Source organism: Oncorhynchus clarkii, chromosome 6, assembly GCF_045791955.1.
Source record: "Oncorhynchus clarkii lewisi isolate Uvic-CL-2024 chromosome 6, UVic_Ocla_1.0, whole genome shotgun sequence".
Taxonomy (NCBI): Eukaryota; Metazoa; Chordata; class Actinopteri; order Salmoniformes; family Salmonidae; genus Oncorhynchus; species Oncorhynchus clarkii.
This window is the reverse complement of record NC_092152.1, coordinates 19,475,505-19,499,251: the sequence shown is the minus strand read 5'-3', so window position 1 is coordinate 19,499,251 and position 23,747 is coordinate 19,475,505. Positions and strand designations below refer to the sequence as shown.

General features: G+C 44.3%; 1 pseudogene; it reads right to left on the bottom strand.

The window, feature by feature from the left end:
* Window positions 1–17,971: 17,971 nt before the first annotated feature.
* LOC139412314 (uncharacterized) lies at window positions 17,972–19,473 on the bottom strand (annotated as a pseudogene).
* Window positions 19,474–23,747: the final 4,274 nt, after the last annotated feature.

Here is a 23,747-nt window from a genome sequence, read left to right as displayed (position 1 = left end):
TATGTACAGGTGCAGTGATCTGTGAGCTGCTCTGACAGCTGGTGCTTAAAGCTAGTGAGGGAGGTAAGAGTCTCCAGCTTCAGAGATTTTTGCAGTTCGTTCCAGTCATTGGCAGCAGAGAATTGGAAGGAGAGGCGGCCAAAGGAAGAATTGGCTTTGGGGGATGACCAGTGACATTTACCTGCTGGAGCCCATGCTACAGGTGGGTGCTACTATGTTGACCAGTGAGCTGAGAGAAGGCAGGGCTTTATCTAGCAGAGACTTGTAGATGACCTGGAGCCAGTGGGTTTGACGATGAGTATGAAGCGAGGGCCAGCCAATGAGATCATACAGGTTGCAGTGGTGGGTAGTATATGGGGCTTTGGTGACAAAACGGATGGCACTGTGATAGACTGCATCCAATTTGTTGAGTAGAGTGTTGGAGGCTATTTTGTAAATGACATCGCCGAAGTCGAGAATCGGTAGGATGGTCAGTTTTACGAGGGTATGTTTGGCAGCATAAGTGAAGGATGTTTTGTTGCAAAATAGGAAGCTGATTCTAGATTTAATTTTGGATTGGAGATGTCTGGAAGGAGAGTTTACAGTCTAACCTAGGTATTTGTAGTTGTCCACATATTCAAAGTCAGAACTGTCCAGAGTAGTGATGCTGGACGGGCGGGCAGGTGCGGGCAGCGATCGGTTGAAGAGCATGCATTTAGTTTTACTTGCATTTAAGAGCAGTTGGAGGCCATGGAAGGAGTGTTGTATGGCATTGAAGCTCATCTGGAGGTTTGTTAACACAGTGTCCAGCGAAGGGCCAGAGTTACACAGAATGGTGTCGTCTGCGTAGAGGTGGATCAAAGAATCACTAGCAGCGAGAGCGATATCAATGATGTATACAGAGAAGAGAGTCGGCCGAGAATTGAACCCTGTGGCACCCCCCATAGAGACTGCCAGGGGTCCGGACAACAGGCCCTCCGATTTGACACACTAACTCTATCGGAGAAGTAGTTGGTGAACCAAGCGAGGCAGTCATTTGAGAAACCAAGGCTGTTGAGTCTGCCAATAAAAATGTTGTGATTGACAGAGTCGAAAGCCTTAGCCAGGTCGATGAATACAGCTGCACAGTAATGTATCTTATTGATGGCGGTTATGATATCGTTTAGGACCTTGAGCGTGGCTGAGGTGCACCCATGACCAGCTCTGAAACCAGATTGCATAGTGGAGAAGGTACGGTGGGATTCAAAATGGTCGGTAATCTGTTTGTTAACTTGGCTTTCAAAGACCTTAGAAAGGCAGGGTAGAATAGATATAGGTCTGTAGCAGTTTGGGTCTAGAGTGCCTCCCCCTTTGAAGAGGGGTATGACTGCAGCAGCTTTCCAATCTATGGGAATCTCAGATGATACGAAAGAGAGGTTGAACAGGCTAGTAATAGGGGTTGCAATAATTTTGGCAGATAATTTAGAAAGAGAGGGTCCAGATTGTCTAGCCCGGCTGATTTGTAGGGGTCCAGATGTTGCAGCTCTTTCAGAACATCAGCTATCTGGATTTGGGTGAAGGAGAAGTGGGGGAGGCTTGGGCGAGTATCTGTGGGGAGCGCAGGGCTGTTGACCGGGGTAGGGGTAGCCAGGTGGAAAGCATGGCCAGCCATAGAAAAATGCTTATTCAAATTCTCAACTATTGTGAATTTATCGGTAGTGACAGTGTTTCCTAGCCTCAGTGCAGTGGGCAGCTGGGCGGAGGTACTCTTATTCTCCATGGACTTTACAGTGTCCCAGAACTTTTTTGAGTTTGTACTACAGGATGCAAATTTCTGTTTGAAAAAGCTAGCTTTAGCTTTCCTAACTGCCTGTGCATATTGGTTCCTAACTTCCCTAAAAAGTTGCATATCACGGGAGATATTCGATGCTAATGCAGTACGCCACATGATGTTTTTGTGCTGGTCAAGGGCAGACAGGTCTGGAGTGAACCAAGGGCTTTATCTATTCCTAGTTCTACATTTTTTGAATGGAGCATGCTTATTTAAGATGGTGAGGAAAGCACTTTTAAGAATATCCAGGCATCCTCTACTGACGGGAGGAGGTCAATGTCATTCTAGGATAGGTCAATTAGAAAGGCCTGCTCGCAGAAGTGTTTTAGGGAGCGTTTGACAGTGATGAGGGGTGATCGTTTGACCGCAGACCCATTACGGATGCTGCCACCACCATGCTTCACCGTAGCAACTGTGCCAGGTTTCCTCCAGACGTGACGCTTGTCATTCAGGCCAAAGAGTTTAATCTTGATTTCATCAGACCAGAGAATATTTTTCTTATGGTCTGAGAGTTTTTAGGTACCTTTAAGCAAACTCCAAGCCGGCAGTCATATGCCTTTTACTGAGGAGTGGCTTCCGTCTGGCCACTCTACCATAAAGGCCTGATTGGTGGAGTGCTGCGGAGATGGGTGTCCTTCTGGAAGGTTCTCCCATTTCCACAGAGAAACTGTAGAGCTCTGTCATAGTGAGCATCAAGTTCTTGGTCACCTCCCAGACCAAGGCCCTTTTTCCCCGATTGCTCATTTCTAGGAAGAGTCTTGGTGGTTCCAAACTTCTTCCATTTAAGAATGATGGAGGTCACTGTGTTCTTGGGGACCTTCAATGCTGCAGAAATTTTTGGGTAAACTTCCCCAGATTTGTGCCTCGACACAATGCTGTCTCAGAGCTCTATGAACAATTATTTCATGACTTGGTGTTTGCTCTGACAATGTAATAAAATGGTGCCTACAGAGAGGGCTGCCGTGCTTCTAGCTCATAGGAAACTTTGCAGTATTTAGTTTTTATGTGTTTTTTCTTACATTATTTACCACAGGAGGACTCCAATGAAGTTGTAGAAACATCTCAAGGATGATCAATGGAAACAGGATGCACCTGAACTCAATTTCGAATCTCATAGCAAAGGGTCTGAATACTTATGTAAATACATTTTGCAAACATGTAAAAAATAAATGTGCTAACATTTCTAAAAACCTGTTTTCACTTTGTCATTATGGGCTATTGTGTGTAGATTGATGAGGAAAAACAATGATTTAATCAATTTTAGAATAAGGCTGTAACGTAACAAAATGCGGAAAAAGTCAAGGGGTCTGAATACTTTCCGAAGGCACTGTATAGATAAAAATGTATCAGTGCTCATTGGCCATTGGACATGAACATTACACAACAAGTTGGAAATCACCAATTCAACAATGAGTGGTTTGTAAGGAATCAGTGGCTAACTGCAAGCATTGCAAAGCAATCCCTCTTTCGCTTCCCTTGCCTGCTATTCGGTCTGGTCCAAGTCTGGGTTTAAGGGTCTCTTTTCCAAGCATAAAAGGATAAACATTCACATGAAACACCATGGGCCAGAAAAGGTTGAATACATTGGCCATGCTGGTCAAGACAGTATTACTTCTGCCGCATTCAAAACAACTGGAAACTTAGAACGGGGAAATCTTAGACTTCAGTGAGTTCAAGACAACTGTGAACTCTGAAAAAAAACAAGCTCTGACTGGGAAAATACGTTTTGAATCGTCATCCAACTCGGAATTCCACACCGGGAACTCTGGCCTCTTTCTAGAGCTCCGAGCTGGAGAACACTGACGTCATGATTTGATCTTGTTATTTTCCAGAGTTCCCAGTTGAAAGCACCATACATCTAGAGAATGCCAGACTTTGATGACAAAGTTTTATGACAAAATATGCCCACAAGAAGGACTGCCGCCGCACCACCTTCCTTTTCGAGTGAGCACAGAACTGTAAGTCCAAAAATGTCTTGTATGCTTCTGCATAAATAATGTATTATTCCAGGGAGGTATGTATACTGTAGCTAAGAAAGTAATACTAAGTGTATGTTGTGCATTAAGCTGTTTCCCCCTCATACTATAATTTAGCTTACTGTTCTCACTTGGTGGTGCACATGTAGCCTATAGCTTGTTTTAGAGAAATGTCATCATCAAATATTGTAAGAGCTTTCATTGTCTGCTTATATGCCCCCTTTATTTATCATACAGTTCTTACTTGGTGTACAGATAGAATACCGTAAGAACGCCCCATGTTCTGAAAATTGTCTCTGTACATTTCAAAAGTGCTGAACAAATAGTTATTTTTACTATGTCGGTCTTAGCTCACTCATTAATGTCTTAATCAAAATTACGGTTCATTGCTCTCTTATGCCATGGTACATAGATTGTACATCTCCATTGTCAGTGGAAACCCCATATGTTTAAGCAAGTCAGCCATATCAGCTATGTTTTTTTTAAAAGGTTGCAAATGAGGCTGAATTAACTGTTTCACTGCCAGATGTAGCCGGGTAAGAATTCAATCCATGGTGCTTAAAATAAAGTTCTGCTGTTGGGACAGCTTTATGTAGACCCTAACAGTTTGTCACCTTCATAGTGCAATTCATGTATTGTGGCTTTGCTGGCATGCATCCAAAACAAAAGTGTTGAGTTTGCCCACCAAGATTTACAAGATTTACATGCTAAAATGCCACTGAGAGGCAAATCAGGATATGCAACTTGATCTTATAACAAACACTCACATTGGCCAACAGCCAGAGAAACACTCATGCTCTCTGAACTGCAGATGTACAAGCATGGCAGTTTAGGAGCATTTTTTATTTATTTTATTTGAAAGGACATCCGGAAATGGAGAGAGGGAGATACAAGGTTTAGAGGGGCATAGACTGAAATGGCCGATACGGGGGGCTTGAACCCCCATCGGGACGGGAGCTTGTGTGGTCCGGAGTAGTGAGTGTTATCTGCTACTGTACCTCAGACTCCGAAGGACAGTTTAGACATTTATTTAAAGCTCATGAGTTACCCACATTTATTCGCCTGTGTGTGGTCATAGGAGAGACTCCAACAATGTCTGTTACAGCAGAGATCATTTTGGTGGTTGAAAGAATGGTTGTTAATTAGCAAAATAGCTGTCATACTCTCTGGGGAAAGAGACACCCCCCCCCCCCTCACCACTCATCCCATTTCCCTGACTGCCTCTGCAATGTGATCAACCCTTTGTCTCTCACTTAGTTCTAGTCCACAGAGCTCATTGTATGGATTAAACTATGGAGTTATTAAGAATAACAAACCAGGGTGAGCGTGTGTAGAGACAGCTCTGATCTGAAGGGGCAAATACAGCAGAAATGCATGAAAGGAATCGGTAGGTAATGTGGTGGTAAACACTCAGGGTTACAGTATGGTTTAAAAATGTTACACAATTATAATCGGCCTCATTCAAGACAAAGGGAGGTCTACTTTTAGAATGGTGGCCTCTTGGCTCGGTATATGGTTCTTATTTACACTGGACTGTTCTAGGTTAGGGTTTGACCAGGGTTAAACACCAGGGCCCCGAAAGCAGGGTAGCGCTAGTCTTAGCCTAAGGCTGTCTTGGATCATTCCTGGACATATATCACAGGCAAGCCCAGGGTTCCAATAAAGGGTCAACTACTAGATTGGATGTTCTTGGGGCCATATTTATAATAGGTTCTTATGCACTAAGGGGACAATTCAGATTTCTGAATTTATGCCTTTCCTACGCACTTCTCAGTATTTGGTATTCAAACGTACCTTATTTAGTTGCGTAACGCGCTCTGCAGGTGTGGATACCTTCCAAGAGTGTGCAAAGCTGTCAACAAGGCAAATGTGGCTACTTTGAAGAATCTAAAATCTAAAATCTATTTTGATTTGTTTAACACTTTTTAGGTTACTACATGGTTCCATATGTGTTATTTCATCGTTTTGATGTCTTCACTATTATTCTACGATGTAGAAAACAAAATGTTATTTTCTTAGTCAACCTTGTGTTATTTTTCTTTGTGTTCTTGAACGTAGCCCTGTTTCTTTGTGTTCTTGAAAGTAGCCCTGTTTTTTGTGTTCTGGACGTAGCCCTGTCTTTCATGTTTCTTTCTGTTTGTATGGTTGTGAGGTATTGTTTGGTTTTGACTGCCTACCTGTGTTTGATCTTTGCCTGGGACCATGATTCTTGCCTTCTGTGAAGGCTTAACAAACATCTGCTGCGCTCTGCGTGTAAATCTATACATTTTTCTCCCTGAGTATTCATTACAGAATACCTCACCTAAAAACGGAATGGATTCAGCGGAGCTACAGCGGTGCCTAACCCAGCAAGAGGCGCTTGTGGAGGAAATTTGCCATCTTCTCCGCCAGCCTATCCCTACTCCTCCGATGCCAGGTATCATAACCCATAGCCCTCCTTCGTTCATACCCATGCCTGGAAAATATGACGGTTTGCCTGGGAAATGTTAGGGATTTCTGACGCAATGCAGCAAATACATTGAGCACAACCCCACTAACTTCACCACAGACAAGAGCAGGATGGATTGTGTTGTCTCTACTCACAGGCAAAGCCCTGTATTGGGTCACCAACATATGGACTGCCAACAGCACAGAACTCTGATCCGAGAACCATTTCCACACCCTCTTCAAAGAGCTAACTCTCCCTCCAGTTGTCCTATAGGAGACCTCCTCATAGAACTTCCACAAGGATGCAATTCAGCTGCCGTGTATGCTCTCGATGGACTGAGGCTGCTTTTCTTACCGTCTACCAAAGAGGGCTCAACAGGGAACTTCAGGTGGAGCTGGCCTGTAGAGTTGACCTTCTGGATTTAAATCAATACATTCGTATCTCCATCGACCACCTCATCGCCGATCGCCAAAGAACTCTGCCACCCAGGAACCTGAAACCTTCTCTTTCCGTGATTAACTCTTCCCGTCTGAGTCTTCCAGTGCCCATGTAGTTGGGCCACGCTCCTCTCCCGTGTATCGACCGTCAAAAGTGGATCCAAGAAGGGCTCTGCCTATACTGTGGAGGGAAAGATCATCTGCTCAGCCATTGCCCTGTTCGCCCCCCCCAACGGAGAGATGAGAAGGGTCCCCCCGCTGCCATGCAGGATTAACACCCTGGGCGGGCAGCCAATGGCCACCGGCCTCATTGCGCACCTGACACAGAGCGTCATCCTCCAGTTTGGAGTTTTCCACACTCATGGAACTCTCATGATGTGTCCTCGGACACCCCTGGCTTTGTCGCCATGACCCTCGTGGCAACAAGGTGAACTACTGTCCTGGTCTTCTACCTGCTTCTCCAGTTGTCTCAGCCTACCCTACAGAGCCACCACCATTGAAGACTCTGCATCTGCAGTGCCACCCACCATACCATCTGAATACGCAATGTCTTCAGCAAAGCCAAGGCCTCCACTCTGCCACCGCATCGCCCAGAAGACTGCTATTGACTTACTCCCTGGAGTGTCCCCACCGAAGGGCCGTGTTGACCCCCATCTATCCTGGAAAATGAGGCAATGGAGAACTACGTTGATGAATCATTCAAACGGTTTCATTCGTCCTTCTTCCCCGGCTTCTTCTTTGTTGGAAAAAAGGACGGTGGTCTCTATTGATTATCGTTCCCTGAATAACGTTACGGTCAAGAACCTCTTCCTCTGATTCCAGCAACCCTTGAACAAGTGGGCCGCGCCAACATCTATACTAAATTCGACCTGCGATGTACATAACCTTGTCCGTATACGTGAAGGCGACCGACTGGAAGACTGCCTTTATCACCGCTCGAGGGCACTACGAATACCTGGTCATGCCCTACGGCCTTACGAACGCATTCACCGTCTACAATCCTTTATGAATGAGGTTTCCCAAGATATGATCAACCGCTTTCTCATTGTCTACATTGATGACGTCCTGATTTACTCCCTGAAGGAACACATACAGCATGTGCAAAATGTTCTTCATCGGCTCCTTGACCGTAAACTTGGAAGACTGAAGAGTTCCTTCCATGTATCCTCGGATTCGTACTGTCACCTGGAGGGGCAGCATGGATGAGAGCAAAGTCATCACTGTCAGTAACTGGCCCAAACCCACCACCGTTAATGAACTCCAACGTTTCATTGGGTTCTCCAACTTCTATCGCCGGTTCATTCGGTTCTAGGGCCGCTCCCCTCAATGCCCTTACCAGCCAAAAGACCCAGACCCTTCAATGGACTGATATCGCCCTGACTGCGTTCAACAACTTGAAACGCCTTTTCACCTCAGCTCCTGTCCTTCTCCAACCTGATCCAACCCTTCCTTTCACCTTGGAGATGGATGCCTCCGAAGTAGGAGTAGGAGCCATACTCTCTGGGTGGGTGGGAACACATCCCGAATCACAACCCTGTGCCTTCTTCTCCAGGAAGTTATTCCCCCACAGAGGAATTACGATGAGAACTCTGCCATCAAGCTGGCCCCCATCCTAACCGATCATCATAATCTGGAATATATCAGAAGGGCCAAGAGGTTAAACTCCAGACAAGCCTTCTGGGCTCTCTTCACACGCTTCCATTTTCATGTGACTTACTTCCCTGGAAAGAAATGTAAAAGCTGATGCTCTCTCCCGCCAGTTTGACCTTCCGACCAGTAACTCAGACCCTACACCCATTCTTCCTTCCTCTTGCATTATGGGACCAGGACAGTGGGAGGTTCACTCTGCCAAACAAGAAAACCTAACCTCAGACTCGGATCCTCCTGAGACACAAGCTGGGAAGCGTTATGTACTAGCAGCTGTTAGACCCCCCCAACTGATGCAATGTCACACGTCCTTGGGGTCAGGACATCCGGGCATTACACGAACCACCGGACTTCTAGCCTGGAAGTTCTGGTGGTCCTCGCTGGCATCCAACGTAAGGGATTATGTACTCTCCTGTCCAGTCTGCGCCCAAACCAAAAGCCCTTGTCATCTCCCTTCCGGGAAGCTTCAACCTTTGCCAATCCCTCACAGATCCTGGTGCCACATAGCTGTTGACTTCATCACAGACCTTCCTGAATCTTCTGGTAACCCCTCCATCCTTGTCATAGTAGACAGATTTTTTTTAATGTGTCTGGTTCCTCTTCCTCTACCTAATGCCGTGGAATTGGCGGAGTGTCTTCCGTCTGTATGGGATTCCGGAGGACATTGTCTCTCCCAAGTGTGTCTCCCTGGTACTGTCCCAGCTGTCGACACTGGTCACCGGCATCTGCAGGAAGCCTCTAATACCCAGAAACGCTTTACTGACTGACGCTTCTGACCTACGCCACTCCTTCACCCCGGACAGCATGTGTGGCTCTCTACCAGAGACATCCACCTCCCCTGCAAAAAGTTCTGTCCTTGCTGCATTGGTCCCTTCAAGATGACCCATTGCATCAACCCTGTCACTTACTGACTCCAGTTACCCCGGCAGTATAAAATCTCCTCATCCTTCCATGTGCCTCTGTTAAAACCGGTCACCCACAGTCCTCTTCATCCTCCAGTCTCTACCCGCAATGCACCCCCACCGTTGGATGTCGGAGGGGAACCTGAGGTTGTGCAAACATCTGCTGTGCTCTGCGTGTGAATCTACACCTCTTTCTCCTGGCGTACTCATTACAGGTGTGTCCAAACTGTTGACTGGTACTGTGAATTTATGCTTCATCCAGTATAAACTAATGTATAGAATTTATTATACAAGACAAAATTCACAAATTCTATAGCACAATGGCAGAGTCATGTCTCAAGTGTAAAACTAATGATGACTCAATAATCCATGCTTTCTGGGAATGCTATGAAGTTGTTGGTGGCGCTAGAAAGTTGGCTGTCAGAAGTATCACAATGTACCTGTACTTCTTATCCTTCTGTCTGCATGTTTCAAGACATGGCATGTGGGGGTGTAGTGAGACCCAATGTGCTGGATGATTCTCTCATCTTGAAAAAACAGTCGGAAGTTTACATACACCTTAGCCAAATACATTTAAACTCAGTTTTTCACAATTCCTGACATTTAATCCTAGTAAATATTCCCTGTCTTAGGTCAGTTAGGATCACCACTTTATTTTAAGAAGGTTAAATGTCAGAATAATAGTAGAGAATGATTTTTCAGCTTTTATTTCTTTCATCACAACCCCTCAGGAAACAGTGGATGTGGATACTTTTGTACCTGTTTCCTCCAGCATCTTCACAAGGTCCTTTGCTGTTGTTCTGGGATTGATTTGCACTTTTCACATCAAAGTACGTTCATCTCTAGGAGACAGAACGCATCTCCTTCCTGAGCAGTATGACAGCTGCGTCGTTCCATGGTGTTTATACTTGCATACTTTTGTTTGTACAGATGAACATGGTACCTAAAGGCATTTGAAAATTGCTTCCAAGGATGAACCAGACTTATGGAGGTCTAGTCAATTTAGTGTATGTAAACGTCTGACCCACTAGATTTGTGACACAGTAAAATAATCTGCCTGTAAACAATTGTTGGAAAAATTACTTGTGTCATGCACAAAGTAGATGTCCTAACCGACTTGCCAATGTTAATAAGAATTTTGTGGCATTTTAATGACGCCAACTTAAGTGTATGTAAACTTCCGACTTCAACTGTATTTTGTTCAGCATATTTTCTACCTGCATAGTTACAGAAATAGAGAATGTGCCAACTGAAACCTTGCCTTCTTCGATTTGAGCAGCATCACACGCACACTTCACACGGCAACAAAATTAACATGCACATTACATTTATGATTTGTTTTTTGTTTTTAAACAAGTTTTACATTTTCACAGAATAAGGTACAATACCTGCATATAGAGCTATAGAAACAGAGGCATTCAGTTAAATGTCTCTCAACTGCCTGTTGGATTTTTTAAGAAATAACTCTCCAGTGCCTCAACATGCTAACATGTAATGGTAATAACAACAGAGAGCTAGCAGTTCGTGTTCAACATTATATGGTGAACATTCCATTGAGGTTGTGCAAAGAGTGCATTCGGAAAGTATTCAGAGCCCTTGACTTTTTCTGCATTTTGTTCCTCGTCAATCTACACAATACCCCAAAAGCAAAAAAGGCTTTTAATTTTTTTTCAAATGTATAGAAAATCGACCTGAAATCAGTTACATAAGTATTCAGACCCTTTACTCAATACTTTGAAGCACCTTTGACAGCGATTGCAGCCTCGAGTCTTCTTGGGTACAATGCTACAAGCTTGGCACACATTTATTTAGGGAGTTTCTGGTCTCTCCAGAGATGTTTGATCGGGTTCAAGTCCGGGCTCTGGCTGGGCAACTCAAGGACATTCCGAGACTTGTCCCGAAGCAACTCCTGCGTTGTCTTGGCTGTGCGCTTAGGGTTGTTTTACTATTGGAAGGTGAACCTCAAATTAAATCAAAGTTTATTTGTCACGTGTGCTGACTACAACCGGTGTACACCTTACAGTGAATTGATTACTTACAAGCCCTAACCAACAGTGCAATTTAAGTAAAAAATAAGTATTAGGTAAACAATAAGTAAAATAACAGTGGCTAGGCTATATTCAGGGGGTACCGGTTAGTCGTGCTTATTGAGGTAATATGCATAGTGAAGTGACTAGACTATAAACAGAGTAGCAGCAGCGTAAAATAGGGGTTGGGGGAGGGGGGGACAATGCAAATAGTCTGGGTAGCCATTTGATTACCTGTTCAGGAGTCTTATGGCTTGGGGGTAAAAGCTGCTGAGAAGCCTTTTGGTCCTAGACTTGGCGCTCCGGGCCTCTGACACCGCCTGGATGGCAGGCAGCTTAGCCCCAGTAATGTACTGGGCCGTACCCCTCGGTAGTGCCTTGTTGGAGGTCAAGCAGTACCGTACCAGGCAGTGATGCAACCAGGATGCTCTCGGTGTTTCAGCTTTAGAAAATTTTGAGGACCCATGCCAAATCTTTTTAGTGTCCTGAGGGGGAATGGGTTTTGTCGTTTCCTCTTCATGACTGTCTTGGTGTGTTTGGACCATTCTAGTTTGTTGGTGATGTGGACACCAAGGAACTTGACGCTCTCAACCTGCTCCACGAAAGCCCCGTCGTTGAGAATGGGGGCGTGCTTGGTCCTCCTCTTTTTTGTGGTCACAATTATCTCCTTTGTATTGATTACGTTGAGGGATAGGTTGTTATTCTGGCACAACTCAAACAGGTCTCTGACCTCCTCCCTATAGGCTGTCTCGTCATTGTCGGTGATCAGGCCTACCACTGTTGCGTTGTCTGCAAAATGAATGATGGTGTTTGAGTCGTGCCTGGCCATGCAGTCGTGGGTGACCAGGGAGTACAGAAGGGGACTGGGCACGCACCCCTGAGGGGCTCCAGTGTTGAGGATCAGCGTGGCAGATGTGTTGCTACCTACCCTCACTACCAGGGGCAGCCTGTCAGGAAGTCCAGGATCCAGTTGCAGAGGGAGGTGTTTAGTCCTAGGGTACTTCGCTTAGTGATGCGCTTTGAGGGCACTATGGTGTTGAACGCCGAGCTGTAGACAATGAATAGCCTTCTCACATAAGTGTTCCTTTCGCGCAAATGGGAAAGGGCAGTGTGGAGTACAATAGAGATTAGATCTGTTGGGGAGGTATGCAAATTGGAGTGAGTCCAGGGTTTCTGGGATAATGGCATTAATGTGGGCAATTACCAGCCTTTCAAAGCACTTCATGGCTATGGATGTGAGTGCTACAGGTCTGTAGTCATGTAGGAAGGTTACCTCAGTCCCTGTGCCCAAGGGCACTATGGTGGTCTGCTTGAAGCATGTTGGTAATTAGACTCAATCAGGGACTTGTTGAAAATATCAGAGACACCTGTCAGTTGGTCAGCACATGCCTGCAAGAGCATGGAGAGCATGATCAAACAGTCATCCGGAGCAAGCGACGCTCTCGTGCATGCCTCATTGTTGCTTGCCTCGACGTGAGCATATAAGTGATTTTTAACTCATCTGGTAGGCTCGTGTCACTGGGAAGCTCGCGGCTGTGCTTCCCTTTGTAGTCTGTAATCATTTTCAGGCCCTGCCACATCCGATGAGCGTCGGAGCCGGTGTAGTACGATTCAATCTTAGACCAGTATTGGCGCTTTGCCTGTTTGATATTTTGTTGGAGGGCATAGCAGGATTTCTTATAAGCTTCCGAGCCACCTTGAAAGTGGCAGCTCTACCCTTTAGCTCAGTGCGGATGTTGCCTGTAATCCATGGCTTCTGGTTGGGGTATGTACGTACAGTCACTGTGGGGACGACATCCTCAATGCACTTATCGATGAAGCCAGTGACTGATGTGGTGTACTCAATGCCATCGGAAGAATCCCGGAACATTTTCCAGTCTGTGATAGCAAAACAGTTCTGTAGTTTAACATCTGCTTCATCTGATCAGTTTTTTATAGACCGAGTCACTGGTGCTTCCTGCTTAATTTTTTTCTTGTAAGCAGGAATCAAGAGGATATAATTATGGTCAGATTTGCCAAATGGAGGGAGAGCTTTGTATGTGTATGTGTGTGGAGTAAAGGTAATCTAGAATTTTGTTTTCCTCATTTAACATGCTGATATAAATTAGGTAAACTGATTAAGTTTCCTTGCATTAAAGTCCCCGGACACTAGGAACTCCGCCTCTGGGTGAGCGGTTTCCTGTTTGGTTATTTCCTTATACAGCTGACTCAGTGCCGTCTTAGTGCCAGCGTCCATCTGTGGTGGTAAATAAACAGCAACGAAAAAAATAGATAAACTCTCTTGGAAAATAGTGAGGTCTGCAGCTTATCATGAGATACTCTACTTCAGGAGAGCAAAATCAAGAGACTTCCTTAGCTTACATGAACCAGCTGTTTACAAATATACACAGACCGCCCCCTTTCGTCTATTCTATCTAGCCGGTGCAGCGTATATCCCGCTCACTGAATGTTTTCCATGTCGTCATTCATCCACGATTCGGTGAAACATAAGACATTACAGTTTTTGATGTCACGTTGGTAGGATATTCGTGATCGTACCTCATCTAATTTATTGTACGTTGGCAAGTCATATTGATGGTAATGGCAGATTTCCCACTCGCCGTTGGCGGATCCTTACGAGGCACCCCGCCCTGTGTCCTCTACTTGCGTCTCTTGCCAATGACTGGGATTTTGGCTTTGTCGGGTGTCTGAAACACATCCCGTGAGTCCTGCTTGTTGAAGATAAAATCTTTGTCTAATCCGAGGTGACTGCTCGCTGTCCTGGATTGCAGAAGTTATTTTTTTACCGTAAGACACGGTGGCAGAAACATAATGTACAAAAATAAGTTACAAATAACGTGAAAAAAACGAAACATAATGGCACAATCGGTTAGGCGCCTGTAAAACGGCTGCCATTTCTTCCGGCGCCATCTTGTTCTACCTTCACCCCAGTCTGAGGTCCTGATCGCTCTGGAGCAGGTTTTCATCAAGGATTGCACTGTACTTTGCTCCGTTCATCTTTCCCTCTCTCCTGACCAGTCTCCCAGTCCCTGCCGGTGGAAAAACGTCCCCACAGCATGATGCTGCCACCACCATGCTTCACTGTATGGATGGTGCCAGGTTTCCTCCAGACGTGACGCTTGGAATTCAGGCCAAATAGTTCAATCTTGGTTTCATCGCACCAGAGAATCTTGTTCCTCATGGTCTGAGAGTCTTTAGCCCACTTGGAGTTTGCCAAAAGGCACCTCTGTGCCATTTACAGATAAGTGGATTCCGTCTGGCCACCCTAAGATAAAAGGCCTTATTGGTGGACTGCTGCAGAGATGGTTGTCCTTCGGGAAGATTCTCCCATCTCCACAGAGGGACTCTGGAGCTCTGTCCGTGACCATTGGGTTCTTGGCCCTTCTCCCCTGATTGCTCAGTATGTCCGGGCGACCAGCTTTAGGAAGAGTCTTGGTGGTTCCATACTTCTTCCATTTAAGAATGATGGAGGCTACGGTGTTCTTGAGGACCTTCAATGCTGCAGATATTTTTTGGTACCCCCAGATCGGTGCCTCAACACAATACTGTCTAGGAGCTTTAAGGACAATTCCCTTGACCTCATGGTTCGGTTGTCGGTTTTTTTCTCTGACATACACTGTCAACTGTGGGACCTTATATAGACAAGTGAGTGCCTTTCCAAATCATGTCCAATCTATTGAATTGACCACAGGTGAACTCCAATCAATTTCTAGAAACATCAAGGATGATCAATGGAAACAGGATGCACCGGAGTTACATTTAGAGTCTCATAGCAAAGGGTCTGAATACTTATTTACATAAGGTATTTCTGTTTTAATACATTTGCAAAATTGTCTAAATCTGTGTAGATTGAGTTATTTTTTAAATGTAATGCCTTCTAGATTAAGGCTGAAACGTAACAATGTGGAAAAAGTGACGGGAATGTACAGTAACATTCTGAACAAACAAAATTCCAACTCAATGTATGGAAAGTTTTTTTTAAAACAACTTTAGTTTTTACTTTGGTATACCATCTTGTTCATAACCTTAGGGAACAAAATTACCTTGCTACACTCACAACAGTAGACAAGCCCATTTTGGATTTGAATTTGTACTTTTATTGACACCTGCTGGGACATATTGTGTGTGTATATACAGTATAAAAGAAGAGGAAATTAGTAAAAGAGAAACCAGTGGAATCAAGCTCACCAGTGGTAACACAGTTTCAGAAAAGGCCAGTTCGTATCCAATCCACTCCCCTCAAACAACTAAAACCCAGGCATCCTTTAAGCCCCCACAAACCCCTCCTCCTGTTGCCTGTTCCGAATGCTCTAATTTTATTGGACTCCCCGTCGTTCTCAAAACCAACATGACAGGGCCTTTGCGTGTTTGAGTGTGACCCTGTCTGTTCCCTGCTATGGGATCTGACTGCGTGACAGTGGCTGGCCATGGGCAGCTCAGTGCGGGCCTCTACCTGCCAAGCGAATGCTAATGCACTTCACACTGAATGATTTTCCCACAATAGAAGCACAAACTGGCCAAGTGACTTCCTAATTGCCACGCTGGTCCTCCGGAGGCCCCTGTGGGCCTCATTCTGCTGCCCAGGGGCTCCCATTAACACCCTGCACGCAATGCCCCCCCCCTGCCATAAAACTAGCCCCCAGCCAGACAGTAGACATACAATACATACTGTACACACGCTCAGACATGCTCACACACACACGCATGCACACACAAACACAGTACACATAGGTCCAATCCCAATTGGACCCGTAAGCCCTATGCACTAGTGGAGAGCTGAGAGGATTTGACAGGTGTAATGAAGAGCTCCACCTTGCCCTCTAACAGGCTTGGTGGAAGCTTCATCATAATGGTTAGTGGTTAGAGCGTTGGACTAGTAACTGGAAGGTTGCAAGTTCAACCCCCTGAGCTGACAAGGTACAAATCTGTCATTCTGCCCCTGAACAGGCAGTTAACCCATTGTTCCTAGGCCGTCATTGAAAATAAGAACTTGTTCTTAACTGACTTGCCTGGTTAAATAAAGGTAAAAGATTACACTGATCAAATCCTCTCACTATACATCATGCAAAGAAAAACCCAAGAAAGAGTTGCCTGTTCTGCATACTACAGTTTATCCATTTCCTGGGGCTCCAGCCAGGTAAGGATGAAGAGATGTGAATTCAGCATTTTGTACGCATATGGGCATGGACCATTTTTTTACATTTTCCTATAGGTGAGTGTGTTTTCTAGTTGTGTGTTGTTGTCTGGGTCTTTGGTCCCGGTGTGTTTGGTAAATATCTCTCACATGAGAAAGATTAGCATGGTCAGGGGTCCAGAAACATAATTACAAATAATTTACCGCAAAAAGCCAAAACAGTTATATTATCGGCCTAAAATGTAATAATTTCAAACCTTGACATTTGCATACGATCACATATCTCTCTTATGTGTGGGAATGCTTTGGAACAGATTTCTAAAATTGTTTGCTAGTGTTATTACAGTCTTATGTCAAACAATAAATAAAATAAAAAAACAACCCCAGGACGCCAGTTGGGCAACCCTGCTATAGGGCAGCTCTGATGACATCTCCCAGAGCACTCAGACTTGTTAATGGAGCTATCCTCTTATAGAAAGAGCGGGAATGGAGGGAGGAACAGAGAGAGAGCGAGAGAAAGACAGGAGTATTCAACAATGATATCCATGGGGGGAAATTTTATATGTAGGAAATAGTAAAAATAATGAAAAACCCTTGAATGAGTAGGTGTGCCCAAACTTGACTGGTACTGTATATAGATATTTTATTTATCTCAATTTTCAGCTCAATGAGTACTATTTCACAACCAAAATCTTTTATAAATCTTTTAGATATGGAGTGAGCGTTAAATGCGCACCGGCCATTGCGAGGGCATAGGCCTATAGGTCTCATTGGTAGTAGCCTACAACTGCTACGTTTTTAGGACATTACATTTATTGTTGGATTAATACTTAGCTACTAGCAGAGGGTATTAGTTAATGTGTTTGATTTTCCACTTCCTCAGGTGTTGAGCCCCAAATGAATTAGCCTATGATATTAGTTAGTGTACATACTTATATAGTGTACATCTTTATGTGGACACCCCTTTAAATTAGTAGGTTCAGCTATTTCAGCCACAACCGTTGCTGACAGGTGTACAAAATCGAGCACATAGCCATGCAATCTCCATAAAAAAACATTGGCAGTAGAATGGCCTTACTAAAGAGCCCAGTGACTTTCAACGTGGCACCGTCATAGGATGCCACCTTTCCAACAAGTCAGTTCATCAAATTTCTGCCCTGCTAGAGCTTCCCCGGGATAACTGAAGTGTGCAAAGCTGTCATCAAGGCAAAAGGTGGCTACTTTGAAGAATCTCAAATATTAAATATATTTGGATTTGTTTAACACTTTATTAGTTACATGTTTCAAAATGTGTTATTTCATAGTTTTGATGTCTTCACTATTATTCTACAAAATAGTACATAAAGAAAAACCCTAATGAGTAGGTGTGCCCAAACTTTTGACAGGTACTGTATATATATTTATTTCCTGTTTACTTTATTCCTATTTTTTGATTGTATCATATTTTCTGTGCAAAACAGTATTATGACATGAGGTAGAATTAAGAAGGATGGTATCAGGGTTGTGAGAGCCAGTCATTGTGCTAAAACCCTGCGATCTACTCTTACATATGCCTTGCTTGGCAGCTATCCCTCTCTGAGCCCGGGTCTGTAATGATGTACCTACTATTCACTCACTCTGACTAAACCAATTTAACAGGGCCCCTTTGAAATGGGGTGCGGGCGTTTGGGTGTACTGGTGGCTGCGATATGGCGGTTGGCGCAGGCCTGCTGAAACATGGTGAAGAGCTCCACGGTGCTGGGGACCTCCTTTGTCTCTGCTCCCTGGGCAAACACAAGCCCCTTTCTGTTCCTCTTAATCTCCGCCCGCCTACTCAGGACCTTGGTCCACTCACAAAGAGGTCCTGGAGCCAGTCATTATACAGCTCCAACATGTAGGGAGAGAGTAGCACGAAGAGGAGAAAGGAGACGAGGAAGAGGGGGGGGAAGGAGAGAGGAGAAAAGGGAGACGAGGAAGAGGGGGGGGGGGGAGGAGAACAAATTATTTTTATGTTTACGATAAGGTGTATTTGCTTCTTGTTGCCGATGTACAATAGGCAAATAGTTTCTCCTCGCTCAGTGAGACTTCTCAGCCCTCACCTTAAAGTCAAACTTGGTGGCATTCTCCTGGAGGATGTCAAATATGGCGCTGAACGCTCTCAGCATGCATGATGCCTGGGCTTCTTTGGTCTCTGTCACCCACCATGGTGAATGTCTTTCCGTAGCCTGTCTGAATGTACGCAATGATACACACGTTGTAGCCGTCGATGGCTGACTGGATCAGGCTGGAAACATGACTGGTTCAAACAGGTATGCTTAATGTCCTCGAGCTGCTGTGGGCCAGCGAAAACAATGGCAACAATCAAGAGCAGGGGGTTGGGTTTAGTTAAACAACAACGTACAAGAAGAACAAAATTCTCAATTGAAAAAATACCTTTGAGTACATTTCCAGTTCAACCACCTCAACTGAACCCATTCAACCACTGATTAAGCTCAAGCAATCAGTGTTCAGAGCTGTATTTTGTGACAGACTTGCTGAATCTGCGATGGGGGTAAAGAGGTTAGGGATGGGCTTTGGCAGAGGCTTTCCTCCTTTCTTGTTTCCTTTAGTTCACTTTTACCCAATAAAATGATGTTAAGATTGGCAGCATCACATGTTGGTGTTTTGGAACACATCTTCCTGGGAGCTCTCACCACTGAATACCAGGTGGAACTGGAACTCTCTTGGCCCCCTTGGCGTTTCCACGGTAACAGAGTAATCGTCCAGATGCTCCACGGCAATGGCCCCTCCCTGAGCTGGCTTGGCCTGGCTCATTGGTCGTATCCGACAGAACACCAACATGTAATCTGCACCACGACAAAGCAACCGCAAAGGTCATGCGACCCCGCACTGTACAGTACTGAAGTTGCGCCTAAGCTTAAGCTCAGCTGAAATAGTCTTTGGGCACGTAGAAGACCTGCGTTCAAACCTAGTCGGTCCCAATGATAGATAACTACATTTCATGTCCTCCACCATGTTGTAGTATTTCTTCCTCATTGTCCACTCTGAAGTGTAGTTCTCCACAACTTTCCTATTCTCCTCTCTCACCTGTTTTAGCTCTAGGAAGAGTCTTGGTGGTTCCAAACTTCTTGCATTTAAGAATGATTGAGGTCATGGTGTTCTTGAAGACCTTCAAAGCTGCACAATCCTGTCTCAGATCTCTACGGACAATTCCTTCGACCTCATGGTTTTTGCTCTGACATGCACTGTTAACTGTGGGACCTTAAATATACAGGTGTGTGCCTTTCCAAATCATGTCCAATCAATTGAATTTACCACAGGTGGACTCCAATTAATTTGTATAAACATCTCAAAGGATGATCAATGGAAACAGGATGCACCTGAGCTCAATTTCAAGTCTCATAGCAAAGGGTCTGAATACTTAAGTAAAAAGGGATATCTGTTTTTTATTTTCTAAAAACCTGTTTTGGTTTTGTCATTGTCGGCTATTGTGTGTAATTTAATTTAAAATGACAAATTAACTTTTGAAATGAATAGCTTCTCCTTTTCAGAAGTCATTGAAAATAAAAGCAACGTTTTTATTAAGGAATTGGAATTTCAGTTTGCCACCTGAATTGACTGACTTCAATTTGAATTGAGCCCAACCCTGCTGTACTCGATCACACTACAGAAAGATCTGCAGTTTACATATCATGTTGTTACACAAAGAGACACAGCGACACATAGGTCAACATACGTAATAGTGACCACACACACGCACACACACACACACACACACACACAATTACATTACCAGAGAGAGAAGGGCTGGAACCAACTCTGATACAGTCCAAAGCCTTCCGGGAAATCTCACATTCCCTCAGTGTCTCCAGTAGCAAAAACACATTAGATGCATGCTCATCAGATGGGTCCGACCAGTGGTACAGAACATTATTCACTCAATAACAAGAGGCACCATATCCGTTTAATTTGGCCCATATCTAAAGGGTACTATGTAATATAGGGGTTAGCTATGGTCTCTTTAGTGCTTCCACAGGTTTCCATTCAAAAGGTTGTTGGTTCGAAACTTACCGCAACCCTTAGCCTAACCGTAGCTTCATGTCCATATCCTGGTTCAACCCTTATCCTACCCTGAACTCTAATCCTAACTGTAGCTTCATGTCCATATCACGGTTCAACACTAACCTTAGCCTCAACCCTAACCAATTGGGACTACTTGACTAAGCACAACCACATTTTTTCTTCCCTTGAGGCAGAGATGCCCTAAGAACAAGATTGAATAAGGAAGATTCCATGGCTGGAAAGGAAGCTACGGTAAGTCAAAGACATTTTCATGGGATGGAAATCAGCATTGTAGTTCGTATACTGACCATTCTGGGTCAGGATTGTCCTCCTCTTTGCAATTGTGGTCATCTGCTGTCATATTATATTAAAATGTTTCCATTCTAGTTATATAACAGACACTCTTATCCAGAGTGACTTTCAGTTAGTGCATTCATCTTAAGATGGCTAGGTGGGCCAACCAGATTTCACAGTTGTAGTGAGTACATTTTTCCTTAATAAAGTAGTTGTGACATATAGTCAAGCTTCTCTCTTGCGGTTCTCCTCACGGTTCTTTAAGGGACAGTTTTCCAGACACTAATTAAACCTAGACCTGGACTAAAAAGCATTCACAAAGGAGATTCTCCATTGAAAGCACGTTTTAGTCCAGGACAAGGACTAACATGTGTCTGGGAAACTGGCCCTCAAGCAGTGCTCCTTCCTTTTTTCTTTCCATAGCTTCAATGATGATAATAAATATCAGTGCTATATCGTCAATGCTGGTGCCCTGGGGCTTTAGTTCTGGATTTCCGTGATGAGATACTTTTTAAAAGACACTGTATAATGGAGACATTTCAAGACTGCCTCACCTTCTCAATGACAGTGCAGAGCAGGCCAGCCCATGGGGGCTAAGCCCCAACCTCAACTGTTACATGTTGCTGACAAAATTCCAAGGGGATAGGACCAAAAAACTTCAGGACACCTTCCTGACTTGAATGATGGAATTCATGTTCCACTTTTAAATAATACAAATTCAAATGAACATCTGTCGTTTTACAAGATATTAACCTCAGTAACAGTTAAACATTTAAATTTGGAAGGTACTTCATCTGTTACATTATGTGTCAAGTCTCAAAATCAGACAAACAAATGCAAATGGAATATAATTAAGCACGCCTCTCCATTCTTTTGTATGAAATCGTGCAAATTACAAACATATCGCAGTGCGGGTCGGGATAGCACTTCGCTCTGAAGCCTGCAGCATTGCAGGATCTCGGTTGAAGTGTCTGAGGGTCTAATTAGACCCTACAATCAAAATTGTCACTCCCTTAGCTTTGGGACACTTGTTCGGGTGGTGGAGGCACACGTGTACGCTCACATGTAGGGCCGAGGGGTGAGGAGAAGGGGAAGGGGTGGATTTGGGTTTTAGCCCCTCTCTCCAGTATATACTTTCCTTCAACTTCTCTAGGCGGGCTTGGGCCCCCTCCAGAGGCAGCACTCTGTCACTGCACCCCTATGGACCACAAAGCCTGCTCAGTGCTCAAAGTCCCAACCCCACTACACTGAATACTTATGGTAGAAATTGCCAGTAACCACAGATCAAGGATCAGATTACTCTACCCCCAATCCTTACCATCACAATTAGGGCAACGAAAGCAATTTGGGGGAACTTCTAGCAGCTCTCCATAAAACTGAATACCTGATTTACAATGGAAAACATTTACACTGAGTGTACCAAACATTAAGAACACCTGCTCTTTCCATGAGAACTTTCACCTTGATTCACCTGGTCAGTCTATGATCTCTTATTGATGTCACTTGTTAAATCCACTTCAATCAGTGTAGATGAAGGGGAGGAAGCAGGTTAAAGAAGGATTTTTGAGACGTGGATTGTGTGTGTGCCATTCATACGGTGAATGGGCAAGACAAAATACGCTTTCGACACCTTGTATAGCCCATGCGCCGATTGAGGCTGTTCTGAGGGTCAAAACTCAATATTAGGATGGTGTTCCTAAGGTTTTGTACACTCAGTGAAAATTCTGGATTTTCACATGTGCTCACTAATATATCTACTTTGTTATTTATTGATTTCTTGTTAATTTTGGGGGATTATTTGTGTATTTGTCAGACATTTTACTGCACAGTTGGAGCTAGTAACATAAGCATTCTACTGCACTTGCAATAACACCTACAAATCTGTGTACATGACTATTTGATTTGATTTAAGATCATCAGTCAACTGATAATATGCCAGGACAAAGGCTAATGACTCATATACACACAAAGAGTGCACAGCAGCATGACAGCACAGATTACATAGCGATAAAGACTGATAAATCACAAACACCAGGTAATTCTAATCTGATCTGCACGCACATGCACGCACACACACACCTCTAGGCAGAAGGAGCCACAGACATGTGAGTAAAGAGGAGAACACAACACTATCTCTATCAATGAACTCACTGTGTGTTTCTTTTCCCACGTCAACATCAGGCCTGTCCCTGAGTCACACGTCTATTTTAACCCATTCCTTCTCTGTACATTGCATTATGATTACTGCTCTTGAACTCAAAACTCTACTATGTGGCTTGACAGAAATGCTAAACACTTACAGTACATTCAGGAAAGTATTCAGACCCCATACATTTTTCCGCATTTTGTTATGTTACAGCCTTATTCTAAAATGGATTTAAAAAATGTTTTGCCCTCATCTACACACAATACCCCATAATGACAAAGCAAAAACAGGCTTTTAGAAAGGTTTGAAAATATACAAATGAAATATCACATTTACTTGAGAATTCAGACCCTTTACTCAGTACTTTGTTGAAGGACCTTTGGCAGCGATTATAGCCTTGAGTCTTCTTCGGTATGATGCTATAAGCTTGGCACATCTGTATTTGGGGAGTATCTCCCATTATTCTCTGCAGATCCTCTCAAGCTCTGTCAGGTTGGATGGGGAGTGTCGCTGCACAGCTATTTTCAGGTCTCTCCAGAGAAGTTTGATGGGGTTCAAGTCCGGACTCTGACTGGGCCACTCAAGAACATTCAGAGACTTGTCCTGAAGCCACTCCTATGTTGTCTTGACTGTGTGCTTAGGGTCGTTGTCCTGTTGGAAGGTGAACCGTCGCCCCAGGCTGAGGTCCTGAGCGCTCTAGAGCATGGTTTTCATCATGGATCTCTCTGTACTTTGCTCCGTTCATCTTTCCCTTGATTCTGACTAGTTTCCCAGTCCCTGCTGCTGAAAAACATCCCCACAGCATGATGCTGCCACCACCATGCTTCACCGTAGGGATGGTGCCAGGTTTCCTCCAGACGTGATGCTTGGCATTCAAGCCAAAGAGTTCAATCTTGGTTTCATCAGACCAGAGAATTTTGTTTCTC